Source organism: Panicum virgatum, chromosome 1K (assembly GCF_016808335.1).
Source record: "Panicum virgatum strain AP13 chromosome 1K, P.virgatum_v5, whole genome shotgun sequence".
Lineage (NCBI taxonomy): Eukaryota > Viridiplantae > Streptophyta > Magnoliopsida > Poales > Poaceae > Panicum > Panicum virgatum.
In genome coordinates, this window is record NC_053136.1 from 40,313,185 (window position 1) to 40,330,783 (window position 17,599).

Below are 17,599 nucleotides of genomic sequence, written 5' to 3' on the forward strand. Positions count from 1 at the left end.
TGCCTTAGCCTGGTGGGAGAATTACTGTGCCGCTGCTGAAGATGCCTCCACCATCATGTGGAAGGAATTTGTGAAGGAGTTCCGCCGCTACCATATCCCCTCAGCCACCATGAAGCACAAGGCAGATGAGTTCCGAGCACTGCAGCAAGGAAGCATGTCAATAGAAGAATACACCCACCAGTTCATGGAGCTGGCCCGATATTCACCAGAGGAAGTGGACGATGATGAAATGAAGCAGGACATGTTCAAGAAGGGATTGAACCCAGAACTCCGGACCCTGCTTACCCCTCAGATCTACCCGGACTTCAACACTCGATGAACAAGGCCATTCTCACAGAAAAGGCCAAAGCGGAAGAAAGGAAGGATAACAAGCACAAGTTTCTGGAAAGCAAGGCCCGCCAGCAGGACCGCTTCCAGAAACCAAGGAATTCCAGCTATACGGCACCAAGATATCCGGCCCCAATGCAGTATAGAACCCAGTCACAAGTGACGGGATCCCAAGCCCCTAATACCCAGTTCAGAAGTCAGAACACCATGAAGGACCCGCAGAGCAATGCCAGCCAAGTCACCACCAACAACAGCAATGCTAGGGCCTGTTTCAACTGCCGAGAGACAGGACATTTCATTGCTAACTGCTCATATGCCAAGAACAAGCCTGCTACATCAGCCTTCTCCAACACAGTGAATGGACCAAAGCCAGTCCTGTCAGGGGCCAACCGAGTGCCCATCCGCACCAACAACAACAGTCAGCAGATGAAGCAGCCCCAGCAGTCATTTGGACGAGCCCGCGTCAACCACATCAATGCGCAGGAGGCTCAAGGAGCTCAGGGCGTAGTGCTCGGTGAGTACCTAGTCAGCTCAGCTCTTGCAACAGTACTATTTGATTCTGGAGCATCACACTCGTTCATATCCTCAAGTTTTGTGGAAAAGCATACTATACCTACAGTACTACTAAAAATACCCCTACTAACCCGGACGCCTGGAGGTGACATCAAGTGTCAACTAGGCTGTCTGCGGGTAAGGATCAATTTAAGTAGGGTAGAATTTCTAGCAGACCTAGTAGTACTTAAGTCTAAAGGAATAGACGTGATCCTTGGAATGGACTGGTTAAGCCGACACAATGGTCTCATAGGTTGTACTGACAAGGTAGTACACCTAACGAATCTAGAAGGAGTACGAGTGACCTGCCATACCCGAGAAAGTGGATCTGACCCAATGGTGTTTAGCATGGAAGCCAAGTCCTTGGAAGAAGTCCCGGTAGTAAACGAATACCCAGATGTTTTCCCTGAAGAACTTCCCGGAATCCCACCAGATAGGGATATAGAGTTTGTCAACGATCTTGTCCCTGGAACCTCTCCTATAGCCAAGAGACCCTACAGGATGGCAGCCTCTGAATTGGCGGAATTAAAGAAGCAGCTAGAGGAACTACAACGAATTGGCTTCATCAGACCAAGCTCGTCGCCTTGGGGAGCCCTAGTCCTATTTGTCAAGAAGAAGGATGGGAATATGAGGTTGTGTGTAGATTACCGGGCACTGAACGAGGTTACCATCAAGAAAAAGTACCCCCTCCCCAGGATTGATGACCTTTTCGATCAACTAAAAGGAGCCAAATACTTCTCCAAGATTGATCTGAGGTCAGGATATTTTCAGCTCAAGATTAGAGAAAGCGACATCCCAAAGACAGCTTTTGTCACCCGTTACGGGCAGTTTGAGTTCACCGTGATGTCTTTTGGACTCACCAATGCACCTGCATATTTCATGAATCTCATGAACAAGGTGTTTATGGACGAGTTAGATAAGTTTGTCATAGTCTTTATCGACGACATACTTATTTACTCCAAGAGTGTTCAGGAACACGAGCAACATCTGCGGGTAGTATTGGAAAAGCTAAGAGTACATAAGCTTTATGCCAAATTCAGCAAGTGTGAATTCTGTCTTGAAAAAGTAGCTTTTCTTGGTCATATTTTGACCGCAGAAGGAGTAGCAGTGGACCCTGAGAAAGTCGAAGCAGTCTCCAACTAGCAGCAAACAACCAATGTTAGTGAAATCAGATGTTTTCTTGGATTAGCTGGTTATTATCGGAGGTTCATTGAAGAGTTTTCCAAGGTGGCCCAGCCCATGATAGAGCTGCTCAAGAAGGATAAGAAATTCACCTGGACAGAGTCATGTGAAAGAAGTTTTCAAGAATTGAAGAATAGGTTGACGACCGCCCCAGTGCTGACCCTACCGGATATTCATCGAGATTTTATTATTTATTGTGATGCATCCCGACAAGGATCAGGATGTGTCCTCATGCAAGACGGGAAAGTTGTTGCATACGCTTCCCGCCAACTCAGGCCGCATGAGCAGAATTACCCAACACATGATCTGGAGTTTGCAGCCGTAGTGCATGCCCTCAAGATTTGGAGGCATTATCTAATTGGAAATAAGTGCGAGATATATACCGACCATAAGAGTTTGAAGTATATTTTCACCCAGCCAGATTTAAACTTAAGGCAAAGAAGGTGGTTAGAACTGATTAAGGATTATAATATGGAAATTTATTATCACCCTGGCAAAGCTAATGTGGTAGCCAATGCCTTAAGCCGGAAATCTTATGGACCCAAGGATGCCCATCTGCAGGAAGAAATGGCACGATTGAATGTGCACATTGTCCCTCGAGGTTCCATTCGCAAAATGAGCATTCAACCCACTCTGGAGGACAAAATTAGAAAAGCCCAAAGTTTGGATAAGGACTTAATGGAAATCCGAATGCAGACTGGAGTAAATAAGGCACCAGATTTTAGAGTGGATTATGAGAGAACCTTGTGGTATAAAAATAGAATTTGTGTGCCCCAGAAAGAAGACTTCCGGCAGGTAATCATGGATGAAACCCATAACTCGGCCTACTCCATCCACCCAGGATCCACCAAGATGTATATGGATTTAAAACAAAAATATTGGTGGAAAGGAATGAATGCGGATATTGTACGATTTGTCGCCCATTGTGATACGTGTCAAAGGATCAAGGCCGAACATCAGAAGCCAGCAGGATTGTTGCAACCCCTACCCATCCCGGTTTGGAAATGTGATGAGATAGGAATGGACTTTGTAGTGGGATTGCCTAGAACACAGAAAGGACATGACTCCATATGGGTAATAGTGGACCGACTCACTAAAGCGGCTCATTTCATACCCGTGCGGACCAATTACGGCGGAGAGAAGCAAGCTAAGCTTTATGTGAAAAATATAGTAAAGTTACATGGTGTGCCTAGCAGAATTGTTTCAGATAGAGGGACCCAATTCACCTCTAGGTTTTGGAAAAGTTTGCATAAAGTCATGGGCACCAAATTGGATTTTAGCTCCGCCTATCACCGACAAACGGATGGCCAAACGGAAAGAGTGAATCAGATTATGGAGGATATGTTGAGAGCATGTGTCCTTACCTATGGCAAGGATTGGGAGCAGAGTTTGCCCTATGCGGAATTTTCATACAACAACGGTTATCAAGCAAGCTTGGTCATGTCACCATTCGAAGCTTTTTATGGGAGAAAATGCAGAACTCCTCTGATGTGGTCAGAAGTTGGAGAACGTGCCCTAGTTGGACCTACACTCATAAAGGAAGCCGAAGAAAGAGTGGCCGAGATTAGAGAAAAACTGAAGGCCGCCCAGTCTCGACAGAAGAGCTACGCATACAAGATGAGACGAGAAATAAGCTTCAACCCGGGAGAGTTAGTCTACCTTAAAGTTTCACCTATTCGGGGAACTCGAAGATTTCAAGTACTAGGAAAGCTGGCCCCTCGGTACATTGGACCGTACCAAGTTCTGAAGAAAGTCGGAGCCATAGCATACCGACTGGAGCTACCAGAAGGAATGTCAGATATACGCCCGGTGTTTCATGTGTCCCAGCTAAGGAGATGATTGAGGGTACTTGAGAAAGAGCTTGTGCCAGAAGAAGAAATAGACCTACAACCAGACCTTCGGTACCAGGAAGTACATGTTAAGATTTTGGACACTGTCACTAGGAGGACAAGAAACTCCGAAGTACGGATTTGCAGAGTTCAGTGGAGCAGGCACGGAGTAGAAGAAGCTACATGGGAGCGTGAAGATGCTCTGAAGAAAGAATTTCCCCACCTATTTAAGAGCCAGCCGAATCTCGAGGATGAGAGTCATTTTAAGTGGGGTAGGTTTGTGACATCCCGAAAAATTTACCAAATAAATCACACACTAAAAATAATTTTCAAAATTCTTTTCGTCATTGAGCTCAATCCTTCCTGTCCAAGCCCCTAATTCCCCGAAACCTTTCCCTGACCCGACACCCGAATCCAACCGCTGTCCCGTCTCCCTTTTTCTCCTCGCTCCGCGTGCATCGTCCGACCGGACGTCGCAGCGCACGTGGCCGACCGGGCCACAGTAGCCGCCGCGAATATCGCCGGCGCACGCTCGCTCTCTCTCTCTCCCCCCTTTTCTTTTTCTTTTTCTCCATTTCTTATTTTTCTTTTCCTTTTTCCCTCCCTCTCTCTCTCCTTCTTCCCTCTCCTCTGATGCACTCTCCCGAGCGCCACTCAGCTCGCCGCTGCCCTTGCCCATGCGCTGCCGCGCGCACCCCCACTCCCGTCCACGCGCGCGTGTGCGCGCCCCTGCACGTCGAGCCCCTCGCCGCCTCGATGCGCGACCTGCCCACGCGTGCGCACGTGCACCACGCAGTCGCGCCGCTCGCCGCGCCGCCCGACGCTGACGGCCGCCCTGCTCGCCTGCCCACACACCGCGCGCACGCTGTGCGCAGCACGCGTTCTACGCGGCCACGGTGCTTGCCGCGCCGCCTGCCGTCTAGTACCGCCACCGCCTTCCTGTGGCCGCCTCGCCGCTCGAGCCGCGCAACCCGACGCCGAACTGAGCAGCCAGTCCCTCCACGTGCTCGTCCTCCCCTGCACGTTCTCCCTGCCCGAGCCATCGCGTCGCCGCCGCGAATCGCGCGCCGCTCCGCTCCGCGATGCCGAGCACCATTAAAGCCGCCCCGCACCGCTCGCCGGCCTCCACTGCGCACCACCGCCTCTCCCCACCTATAAATAGGCCCTGCGCGCAGCTCTCCTCCACCACAACCGCCCTCACCACCGCTTGCCTCCTCCCCGAGTCTGCAGCGCCGCCGCCACGGCCATAGCTGGCCACCTCCGCCCGCCCTCCATAGACCACCATAGCCCGAGGTGAGTAGGGGGAATTGGACCCCCTCGGCCTCCTCTCCCTTTTCCCCCTATTCCCGGCCGCCGTCGTGCTCCAGAGAGCCGGATCCCAGGTGTGCCCCCCCTTCATCCCCCACCTCTGTTCTGTCGAGGGAGAGAACGGGAGGAAGAAGAAAGGGCTATTTTGCCCAAAGCCCCCTCCCTTTTCTCCTTTTCTGTTAAGAAACCTCCCACCTCTCTCTAGTCCTTTTTCAAAGAAATCCTCCCTGTCCTCCCTATTTAAAGAGATGACCCCTCCACTTTACAAAACATTTACACCTAGGCCCCTGCCCTTCTAACATGGCCTGGATATTTTCAGAAATTCCAATAAGGACCTTTCCTCTCCCAAAAGTATTTGCAAATAGGCCCTTGAAACCCGGTTTAGACCCTAACCACTTCATTAACATATCATTTCATGCGCCAAAAATCCTCTGATCGACCAGAAACTTTACCACGCCATTTCTGGGTATTCCTTATTCCTTTCTACATAAAAAAAGAGAAAGTCATACTATATGCCATACCAATTATACATTAATAGCCATGAGAACACCATAAGTTTCTGGGTATTCCTTATTCCTTTCTACATAAAGTTGATAACTCATGAAACCTTTTGACATTGTTCGTATTTTCATGTGATGAAATCCTCTGTACGATCATCAGATGTTTGCCCCTTTTGTGTTATTAATTTTTTCATGAATTAAAGTATTAGAAATGATACGTGATATCTATTCAACTGTTTATCTAAACTGTGTGAGTTTGGTGATAGCATGGGTTACCAACTTATCATGGTAACTATAATTTTGAACTTATTCTCCTATTTAACCAGGTCACGCCTCGGCTAAAGGAGCTTATGATGTCATCCTGCAGGTAATCATATTATGCTCATATCGACTCAGCAATGTGTACTACTGATATCCTGCTGGATTAATGCTAAATAAGATATCCTTTACTTGGCAGGCACTTGCCAGCTGTGATAGTTTTGTTTCCTTTCTAGATAATCTGCTTGCAACTGACGGCTTGCTACCTCTTGTAAACTGATTCATCTAGTGCATTTTCTTCTCTGCAGGTTGGGGACTGAAACTTGTCACAATCAAGTATCAATTGCTTTGGTGGATACTATCAGCCTCAAGTGTTCACTGGTTTGGAACCAAGTGTATATAGTATGTAGGTGTAGCTGCAATTGGATGGTGAATACATTGCATGATATGATCCTGTGTGATCTTTTCAAAAAAATGATTTCCTGTGTGATGAGATTAATTGGATAAATGTAGCCTCAAGTGTTCTGATGTAAAGAATGTGGATAAAGCATGTGAATTTATGATGTAAAGAATGGATAAAACATATGTATATGTGATGTATATGAGGGTATATTCTGTCATCCTTTTTTTTTTAATTCGTCATAGGAGACGCAGGTTAATAACCCGCGTCACCTATGTGAGGGTTTTAGGAGACGCGGTTTAACAACCCGCGTCTTCTATGTGAGGGTTATTGGAGACGCGGGTTGTAAAAACGCGTCTCCAATGAGCCCTCACATAGGAGATGCGGAAAAACGCTACTCCTATGACTTCACATTGGAGACGCAAATTTGGAGATGCAAATAAACCGCGTTTCCTATAACACTTTTTTACATAGTGGCCTTCGAGAGGGGTACAGTGAGACTAATTTTGGTGAAAAAGAATTTCAATTATTTTAACTTTTATATATAGTATAGATATAGAATAAAAAATAATAGAATAAATAATAGAATAGAAAAAGAGAAGAGAAGAGATAGAAATTATTTTTTTATCATGCGTACCTGTATTTAGAGATAGAAATTATGATTTGTAGAGATTTGTTTTTTTAGATCACACAGCCAACACTCACAACGCACGCACACTCACACCCTTATGAAACACACGTACGCAAACTCTATCCCTATGAGCATCTTCGAAGACTGAGCTGGCAAATCCTCGAGATTGACGAAGTCACCACAGGCGCCTCGCTGTCGACGGGAACATCGCCTACCACTGAATGCACAACGTCGTTAAATCCCAAAATATTCATTTCCATGAGGAGCCGAACTCAAAACCTCAAGTGCTACCAAAACTCTTATAACCACTAGGCTACAAGCCCTTTTGCATTTGTATAACCACTAGGCTACAAGCCCTTTTGCATTTGTAGAGATTTGTTGGTTTAGAGAGATCGTTCTGGCCAATTAATGTGAACATCAGCCCAGTTAAAGCCCAATTAAAACTCGAGAAAGCACGATAAGTAGAAAGAGGTGCCCAACGCATGTTGCACAACCGTTAGCAGCGCAAGATGTACAACAGACGTTGGCTGTTCCCATGTCCAATCACGTTCGATTCTTTTTTTCTCTTTTTTTTGTTGACCCTTAGTTAATTTGTTATACTTATAGTTTATTTTATTATAAGAGAGAGAAAGCAAATCCAACATTTGTTTGTAGAGATTCAACATTTATTCAAAGTAGATCAACATTTTAGACAATCTAGTCGAATATTTTACGTAAAATGTTGATCTTCTGAAGTGTAAATGTTGGAATAGTTTTTTTTTGGAAATGTTGATTTTTAAAAAAATAAAAATATACATAATGAATCTTATTTTATCGTACTAATTATAAATAATATTATAGTTCAAATTGATTTGAAAAAGGATATATGGTTTAGGAGAAAAGTTAGTTTGAAGTTTGGAACCTGAGTAAGGCCCTCTCCAACAGCCCTGGCGAAATCGCAGGCTGAGGTGGCACTCATAGAGATTAAACAAAATAAAAATGGCTCCCGTCACTTTTTGATCTCCGTGTCCAATCTCTAATCACCTCAACAAAAGAGCCACCCGCTAGCGGCGAGTTAAGAGCCAGCGTAACTCTTTTTACTATTTCTCCTCCATCTCAATTCCAGCTAGTGATATCGTCACCTGTTGGAGGAGGCCTAATAACTTAGGATTCGCACCAGCTTCATCTAATCAAGAATGGCCACGTGTCCCAACTCAGCACTTGCACCTGCGCCCGCAAAACTGGTTGGCGTCCGCAGCCACTTCGCGGTCCACGCGTCAACCATCAGATCAGATGGATTGTCCGAATCTCAAATATTAATAGATTCTAACTATATTTCTTCTAGAAGATGTATAGAAATTCTAGACTATTAGAGCAACTTCAGTAGGGCTGCTAAATTTAAGTGAGCAAATGTTTATTTAAAAGCTCATTTTTAAATTTTACTCATCTAAATATAGACCTCCACTCTAGCAGAATGAGTAAACTGGACTTTTATTTTTCCAACTGACAACTAGGCCCGACCAGAAATTGTGGGGGGGGGGGAGAAATTTGAAAGGCCCATATTTGACAGCCTACCACCAAATTGGGGGGTAGAGAAAGAAATGTGGAAGACCTACTAAAATCTACCAGTCGCGGGCAGAGATCAAGCGGGAGCAAGACCTCATACGCCACGAGATCGATCGACACCCTTGGTTACGCCAAGGGCATGGTGGAGGTTACCGACGACGAGGAGGCTGGCGACAACTGATCGACAGTCTGGATTTCGGTCTTTCGTTATCTATTTGGTTTAGACCCTGTAGGGATTGGGACAAGTCTACTCGTTTACAATGTTTCGGTGAACTTATTATACTTCGGCTTATCTATTGATTGCATATTCGATACCTCTGGTGCTAGTTGGCTGTGGTCAGTTCTTTTCTGGCCTAAATTATATGTTTTGTTAAGTGCAAATCAGGCATGAATTGCTACCAGTGTTGTTATTCGTGTTGATAATTCCATTTTGATGCTACAAAATGACTGAATTGTCAACATCCATATATAACTAAATGAGCAAGTATAAGCAAATGAAACGAAGCTACTTGTAATCTAATATCACACAACTGATTCAGGAATGGTAACTTAAAAAATGAGCCTGGAACACAAATAAATATATATTGACAACAACAGCGGGCAACTGACAAAATTTTCAACAAAAAATACGTAACTGAGAATATTTAAGCAAATCAAACAAAGCTACTCATAATCAAATATCCCACAAACAATTCAGGAATGGTACGTCCATAGGTGGCACCTAAATCATTCTAAAGAGACAGTCTAAGGCCAACTCAAAAACAATTGCTGTTCCAAGAAAAAGAACCACACTAGTTATGTTTCCAACTTGAACATCATGGCTGCTAAAAAACATAGCACTACACAGTAAATCACCAGTATCATACTAGATTTACATGTTCTGTAATGACCTATGAACAAGTAGCTGTACACCAAATAAATGAATCAAACATGATCGTGGTATCTAAACAGGCATACAACAAGAGCTGCTCTTCTAACCTCATAACGGGAGACATCCACACCCTCTTGTAGCTGAGGAGACGGAGGACGCTGACCCTCACCCACCACCACTTGATCCTGCATCACACGATAAATCATAATAAAGTGACCAATAAGAAGCTAAAACAAATGAAATCATTTATGTTTCATACAGGGTACACACAGGCAGCTAGATCAGGAATGAAACCATTTACAGTATTGAAATTGAAACACAATAACAGTCACGGTAAGAACTCAGCATATTAAACTGATTGTTGTCCAATCACACAACTGACATTGAAACCAAGTAAACTAGATTAAGCCCACCTAAATCACTTATCACAAACCAAGTAAACTATATTGAGCCCACCTATATCGAACTGATTACATTGACAACTAAACAGATCATTATCTGAATTGAAAAGTTTCCTGCCATGTAATGATTACACTACATTTTGCAAAAACACCCTCCACAAAGGCTATAATTTCACAACCTATTCAAATATAACTATAAAAAGGACCTTTCATAAAATCATAATTACACATATAACCTTTATATTTACAAAAAGATCATTTTTCAAGCAATTCAAGCATATGATGCATGCAATAGATACACAACTACTGTGCAGACACCTAGGGTGTCACAGGAGCCGCCCGCCGCAGGCAAACGTGGCCGTGACGGCGGCAGCTCGGCTCGCGTGATTCCGCCACCACCAGGGCGGGTCCAGCTCCTTCGACCCGCCAAGGCTGTCTCCTGCGCGACAGCGCTCCTCCCGTGTTTATGTGCATCACTTAACTCCGATGGCGGAAAACCGACTGGTAGGAGTATGTCGTTGCACAACCTTCGCAGCTAGTTTACGAAACTAGGTCACAGATCGATCTGAAACTACGCATATCTTCATATGCACATATCCGAAACTATAACGAGACAGCACTGGCTTTGATACCACTGTAGGAATATGGGGTAGCAAAAACAAAATTTTCTACCGCATAAATCAGGATTACTGTAGTTATAGATCACGGGACTACCACTAGACGCGCGGTTGCGGAACTTCTGTAGCGCGTCGGTGTAGTGCAGATGGAAGCCGGCAGTGCAGTTGCGAGAACCTCCTCTTTTGCGGCTCGTCCTTGTGCAGCAGATGCGGCACCTCCAAGGTATCCACACGTACGGGAAGAAGCGTCGCGATCCGGACTGCTAGATCCGCGAAGGCGACCTAGGGCTTGGGCGCGAAGGAGGGGAGGTACACGTACGTGAACAGTAACCATAAATAGTAAACAGTCTAGGGTTTTAGGCCCCCCTCTCCTCTGTTTATAAAGCCCCTTAGGTGGGCTGCCTTGGGCGCCCCCTTTTGGGCCGAAAAGGCCCATTAGTGCACCTAAGCCCACTCTAATTCGGATCTCATCTTTATCAGGCTTCTTTCCCTTAAGTGTGTGACCCTATGGGCTCACATGCGAATAGACATGACCCGAGTACTCTTACTCGGCCCAATAGTAGACAGTGGCCTCTAGCAAGACATGTCAACTCCTATATGCACACAAAGATCATATCAGACGAGCCGTCACAATATCATATACATGTTGTTCCTTTTGCCTCACGATATTTGGTCTAGCTCCAAGCCAACCGCTCTTTCTCGATCCTGTGATTCGAAATCCTTGGTTAACTCTTAACCCGAGCATGGCCATGCATTTCCTGATCCGAATCACTCGAGGGGCCCAGAGATATCTCTCTCTTGTAGAGAGGGGCAAATCTCATCTTGACCGACTATTTCTCACAGCATGCTTCTTGACAGACCCGAAAGCTACCTTTATGACTACCTTGTTACGGTGCAGCGTTTGATGGCTCCTAAGTAAGTCGGTTCACATCTTGAGTACATACGACGATCTCAAGTCTTAGGACACAGCGTACATATTGTGTAATGAGAAGTCATCATCTCGTGTTGGGTCAGTTCAGACTCATGTCCCACATGAGCCCACATTATTAGTTTGACATCTACATGTCCATGACTTGTGAAACATAGTCATCAACTAATACATGTGCTAGTCTAATATCCATGTGTGTCCTCACATGAACTCCAACTATGAACAGCTTTAGAATAACCATACAAGTAAAGAGTCTCACAGACAATTCACATAATTGTCAATCAATACAAGTTGCCTTTCATGGATATTCAAGGAACACTTCATTAATCATGAATACAAGGAAATATGATCATCTCTATGATTGCATCTAGGGCATATTTCCAACAGTCTCCCACTTGCACTAGAGTCAATCTAGAATATATCTTATACCCATTGCTCTTGTGTGCGCCTCATGCTTGGACTGCGGGAGTGGCTTTGTCAACGGATCTGAGACATTCAAATCTGTATGTATTTTGCATATCTTAATTTCACCACGTTTGATGAACTCTCGAAAGAGATGAAATCGCCACATAATGTGTTTGCTCTTCTGGTGATTCCGAGGCTCCTTTGCTTGCGCAATAGCCCCACTGTTGTCACAGTAAAGGTCCAGTGGACTGGACGCATTTGGAAACACACCAAGCTCAATAAGGAATTTGCTTATCCAAACACCTTCCTTCGGAGCTTCCGAAGCTGCGATGTACTTGGCTTCCGTTGTAGAATCGGCCACGGTCACCTGCTTGGAACTCTTCCAGCTTACAGCACCACCATTCATTGTGAACACATAACCTGATTGGGACTTTGAATCGTCTTTGTCGGTTGGGAAACTAGCATCGGTGTAACCCGTTACAACGAGCTCCTCCTCACCTCCATAGACAAGAAACACATCCTTAGTTCTTCTCAAGTACTTAAGAATATTTTTCACAGCTGTCCAGTGACCTTCACCTGGATCAGACTGGTATCTGCTCGTAACACTTAGAGCATAAGAAACATCTGGGCGTGTACTTATCATTGCATACATAATAGATCCAATTGCCGAGGCATATGGAACTTTGCTCATGCGCTCCCGCTCATCAACCATCTGAGGACACTGAGTCTTGCTAAGGTGTATGCCATGTGACATAGGCAAGAACCCTTTCTTTGCCTCCTCCATGCTAAACCGCTTTAGCACTTTGTCAATATAAATATCCTGGCTTAATCCTATAAGTCTTTTCGATCTATCTCTATAGATCTTAATTCCCAAAATGTATGCTGCTTCCCCTAAATCCTTCATCGAAAAACTATTTTTTAGTGAAGTCTTTATGGAATCAAGCATAGGAATGTCATTTCCAATCTGTAGTATGTCATCCACATACAGGATTAGAAATGCAACAAAGCTCCCACTTGCCTTCTTGTAAACACAAGCCTCTTCTTCATTTTTAATAAAGCCAAACCCTTTGACTACTTCATCAAAACGAATGTTCCAACTCCGAGATGCTTGCTTTAATCCATAAATAGATTTTTGAAGCTTGCATATCTTTCCAGCATTGGTCGGATTGACAAAACCATCGGGTTGCATCATATACACGTCCTCGGTCAGATTTCCATTGAGGAAAGCTGTTTTGACATCCATCTGCCATGTTTCATAATCGAAATATGCAGCAATAGCTAGAATAATCCGAACAGATTTAAGCATCGTTACGGGTGAGAAAGTCTGGTCGTAGTCAACTCCTTGAACTTGTCAAAAACCTTTTGCGGCAAGTCGAGCTTTATAGATGTGAATATTTCCATCCATATCTTTCTTCTTCTTATAGATCCATTTGCACTCTATGGTTCTCACACCATCAGGCGGGTCTATCAAGTTCCAAACTTGATTTTCCTTCATGGATTCTATTTCGGATTTCATGGCATCTTGCTATATCTCGGAGTCAGGGTCTGCCATCGCCTCTGCATATGTCGCAGGCTCATCATTGTCTAACAATAATAATTCTCGTGCTGCGCGTAGCCTTGCTGTCCTTTGTGGTTGCGGAGGTGCTTCTGTTTCCATAGGCATCTCAACTTGTTCAGCTACATTAGCGTCACTTGTAGAGTCTTGTCCTATTGGCTCATCTCGAACTTCTTCAAGTTGCACCGTTCTTCCACTTTTCTCTCCTTTGAGAAACTCTTTCTCTAGGAAAACTCTGTTCCGAGCGACAAACACTTTGCCCTCAGATCGATTGTAGAAGTAATACCCTAAGGTCTCCTTTGGGTATCCCACGAATATGCACTTATCCGATTTGGGTGCAAGCTTGTCAGAATGGAGTCGTTTGACAAATGCTTCACAACCCCAAAATTTTAGAAAAGACAAACTGGGAGTCTTGCCAGTCCATATTTCATATGGTGTCTTGTCTACGGATTTTGACGGCACCCTGTTCAGTGTGAAAGCTGATGTTTCTAGAGCGTAACCCCAAAACGATAACGGTAGATCCAACTGGCTCATCATTGATCGAACCATGTCCAACAGAGTTCGATTATGTCGCTCAGACACACCGTTTCTCTGAGGTGTTCCAGGCGGCGTAAGTTGTGGAACAATTTCGCAACTCTTTAGATGATTGCTAAACTCGTGGCTCAGATATTCGCCTCCACGATCAGATCGTAAAACTTTAATTTTCTTGCCACACTGATTTTCAACTTCACTCTGAAATTCTTTAAACTTTTCAAAAGTTTCAGACTTATGCTTCATCGAGTAGACATAGCCATATCTACTCAAATCATCAGTGAAAGTTATGAAGTATTGGAATCCACCTCTAGCAATCGAGCCCATTGGTCCACATACATCAGTATGTATGAGTTCCAGCAAGTCCGATGCTTTCTCTGAAAACCTGTGAATGGCATCTTGGTCATCTTGCCCAGCAAACAAGCTTCGCATGTCTCGTATGATTCAAAATTAAATGAAGTTAGAAGTCCATCCGCATGGAGCTTCTTCATGCGTTTCTCGCTTATATGACTGAGACGACAATGCCACATGTAGGTAGGATTCAAATCAGTAAGCCGAGGCCTTTTAGCAATTATATTACAGACAGGTGAATCATCAAGATTTAGAATAAATAGCCCATTCTTAATGGACGCCAGAGCCACAAACATGTTATTCTTAGAGATCACACAACCATTGTTTTCACTCGCAAAAGAATAACCATCCTTCATCAGACATGGAGGAGACACAATGTTTCGACTTAAACTAGGAACAAAATAACAATTACTAAGCTCCAAGACAAATCCTGATGGTAGGTGAAGTTGCATCGTCCCGACGGCCACAGCAGTAACTCTTGCATTATTGCCGACGCGGAAGTCAATTTCTCATCTTTCAACGCTTCTACTCTTTGTCATTCCCTGCATCGAATTGCATATATGAGCAACCGATCTGGTATCAAATACCCAGGAATTAACATAAGAGTCAGCGAGAAATATTTTTGTAATATGAACAACAAGTGTACCCGAGGTGGAAGAACGGTTCTTCAACGAGGTGAGGTACAACTTGCAATTCCTCTTCCAGTGTCCCTTCTCGTGACAATGAAGTCACTCATTATCTGCAGCTAGTCTAGGTTTAGCCTTGAGTTCGGGGTTTGGCTTAGGGTTCGCAACCTTAACCTTGCCCTTCTTCTTCCAAGAAGAACCTTTCTTCTTGAAGGTAGGCTTATTCTGGACATGGGGTATCTAGAACATCTTCCTTTTTCTCTGCCCTGAGAACAATTCTCAGGTTGCAGATCCAATCCGCATAGTTAGTCCCATTCAGTTTGTCCTTCTCAAGGACCGAATGCAATGAAAGGATTGGGTGTTATTGCGGACCATGATCTACAACAAAATAATAATGCAAAATACTAAGACAAACGTATTCATGATGGAGTAAATCATATTAAACAATTTAACAGAATCTACTCCCACTAAAATCAATATCCCTCCATTGATTCTTAGTGATTCAAGACCCATAACTATCAAGTCGACTAGTGAGCTTTAGCATCACCGCTAGAGGACAAGGTATATCGGTAAGCAACTCTTTGCTAATCATATCTCATATGACTCTTGTTGTTGGGTGACATCTCATGTCTCGGCGCCCAACCTTTATGCCCCAAGGTCCTTAACCGTTAAGCTAACCTTGTCAAGCTAACCAACCCTTATGCGTGTAAGTATCCGATACAAACCTGTCTAGCCAAAGAAAACTGGTGGCACCCTAATTTCATAGACCCACCACCAATCGTACAAGGCATGTGACAGTGCAAGGTTTAGTTGGTAGGGCATGATAGCTTAAAGTTTGTGAGGGATCGTTCTACTTCTACTATGATGCACGTAGTAGTAAAACGTAAAAAACGGCAAGCACATAATTGTGAATCAGTATGGCCCTTGTTCTTCTGGTGATCTCCATCTCCATAGAACTTGTTCGCCATGTAGATCTCCATCTTCATGGAACTTGTTCACCATGTTGATCTCCATCTCCATGTACATGTGTACCATCCTTCATGTGATGAAAACTCCAAGAACTAGAACTTGCTATTACACCTAATAGCTAGTAAATAAAATTACATTCACGACTTGGATCATCACAGGTTGGCACGCAGGCCATTACATCAAATGCAATAATTCATATGGCTCTGGCTGAATTATCATAATCACGACACTCAGGTCATGAAATAATTACACACATGCATCACATACACATAGAGGCCATACCGATCACAAAACCTGCAAAACAGAGTCATGCGATTCCGACGTCCGAACTTAAAACGCCGAAAACTCTATCTTCTGCGCTGAATTTCGCAAATCTAAATTTCGCAAAAACAGAAGTTCTGTTCTGAACCAAGTATAACTTTTTCTGTAGATACAAATAGATATAAAATTCGCCTAAATCCGAGTTCGTATGCAAAAGTTATGACTGTTTTACTGTAAAACACGCTTTTGCAACAAAACGGAATTCGCAGTAGATCCAATCTACTTCCCTATGCATCTCATGCATCTGGCTTATGCTCTAAGTTTCGATTCGACCAATCACATTGATCTCCAACCGTAGCGACCGGGTTTATGTGCATCACTTAACTCCGATGGCGGAAAACCGACTGGTAGGAGTATGTCGTTGCACAACCTTCGCAGCTAGTTTACGAAACTAGGTCACAGATCGATCTGAAACTACGCATATCTTCATATGCACATATCCGAAACTATAACGAGACAGCACTGGCTTTGATACCACTGTAGGAATATGGGGTAGCAAAAACAAAATTTTCTACCGCATAAATCAGGATTACTGTAGTTATAGATCACGGGACTACCACTAGACGCGCGGTTGCGGAACTTCTGTAGCGCGTCGGTGTAGTGCAGATGGAAGCCGGCAGTGCAGTTGCGAGAACCTCCTCTTGTGCGGCTCGTCCTTGTGCAGCAGATGCGGCACCTCTAAGGTATCCCCACGTACGGGAAGATGCGTCGCGATCCGCACTGCTGGATCCGCGAAGGCGACCTAGGGCTTGGGCGCGAAGGAGGGGAGGTACAGTAACCGTGAATAGTAAACAGTCTAGGGTTTTAGGCGCCCCCCTCTCCTCTGTTTATATAGCCTCTTAGGTGGGCTGCCTTGGGCGCCCCCTTTTGGGCCGAAAAGGTACATTAGTGCACCTAAGCCCAGTCTAATTCGGATCTCATCCTTATCAGGCTTCTTTCCCTTAAGTGTGTGACCCTATGAGCTCACATGCGAATAGACATGACCCGAGTACTCTTACTCGGCCCAATAGTAGACAGTGGCCTCTAGCAAGACATGTCAACTCCTATACGCACACAAAGATCATATCAGACGAGCCGCCACAATATCATATACATGTTGTTCCTTTTGCCTCACGATATTTGGTCTAGCTCCAAGCCAACCGCTCTTTCTCGATCCTGTGATTCAGAATCCTTGGTTAACTCTTAACCCCAGCATGGCCATGCATTTCCTGATCCGAATCACTCGAGGGGCCCAGAGATATCTCTCTCTTGTAGAGAGGGGCAAATTCCATCTTGACCGACTATGTCTCACAGCATGCTTCTTGACAGACCCGAAAGCCACCTTTATGACTACCCTGTTACGGTGCAGCGTTTGATGGCTTCTAAGTAAGTCGGTTCACATCTTCAGTACATACGACGATCTCAGGTCTTAGGACACAGCGTACATATTGTGTAATGAGAAGTCATCATCTCGTGTTGGGTCAGTTCAGACTCATGTCCCACATGAGCCCAC

General features: G+C 44.5%; 1 long non-coding RNA gene across 1 annotated transcript; it reads left to right on the forward strand.

Annotated features, from left to right (window-relative positions):
• The first annotated feature begins 5,687 nt into the window (after positions 1–5,687).
• Positions 5,688–6,455, forward strand: LOC120707801. Its single transcript, XR_005689104.1, has 2 exons — positions 5,688–6,065; positions 6,265–6,455. It is a non-coding gene; the product is annotated as an uncharacterized LOC120707801 (long non-coding RNA).
• The last annotated feature ends 11,144 nt before the right edge of the window (positions 6,456–17,599 follow it).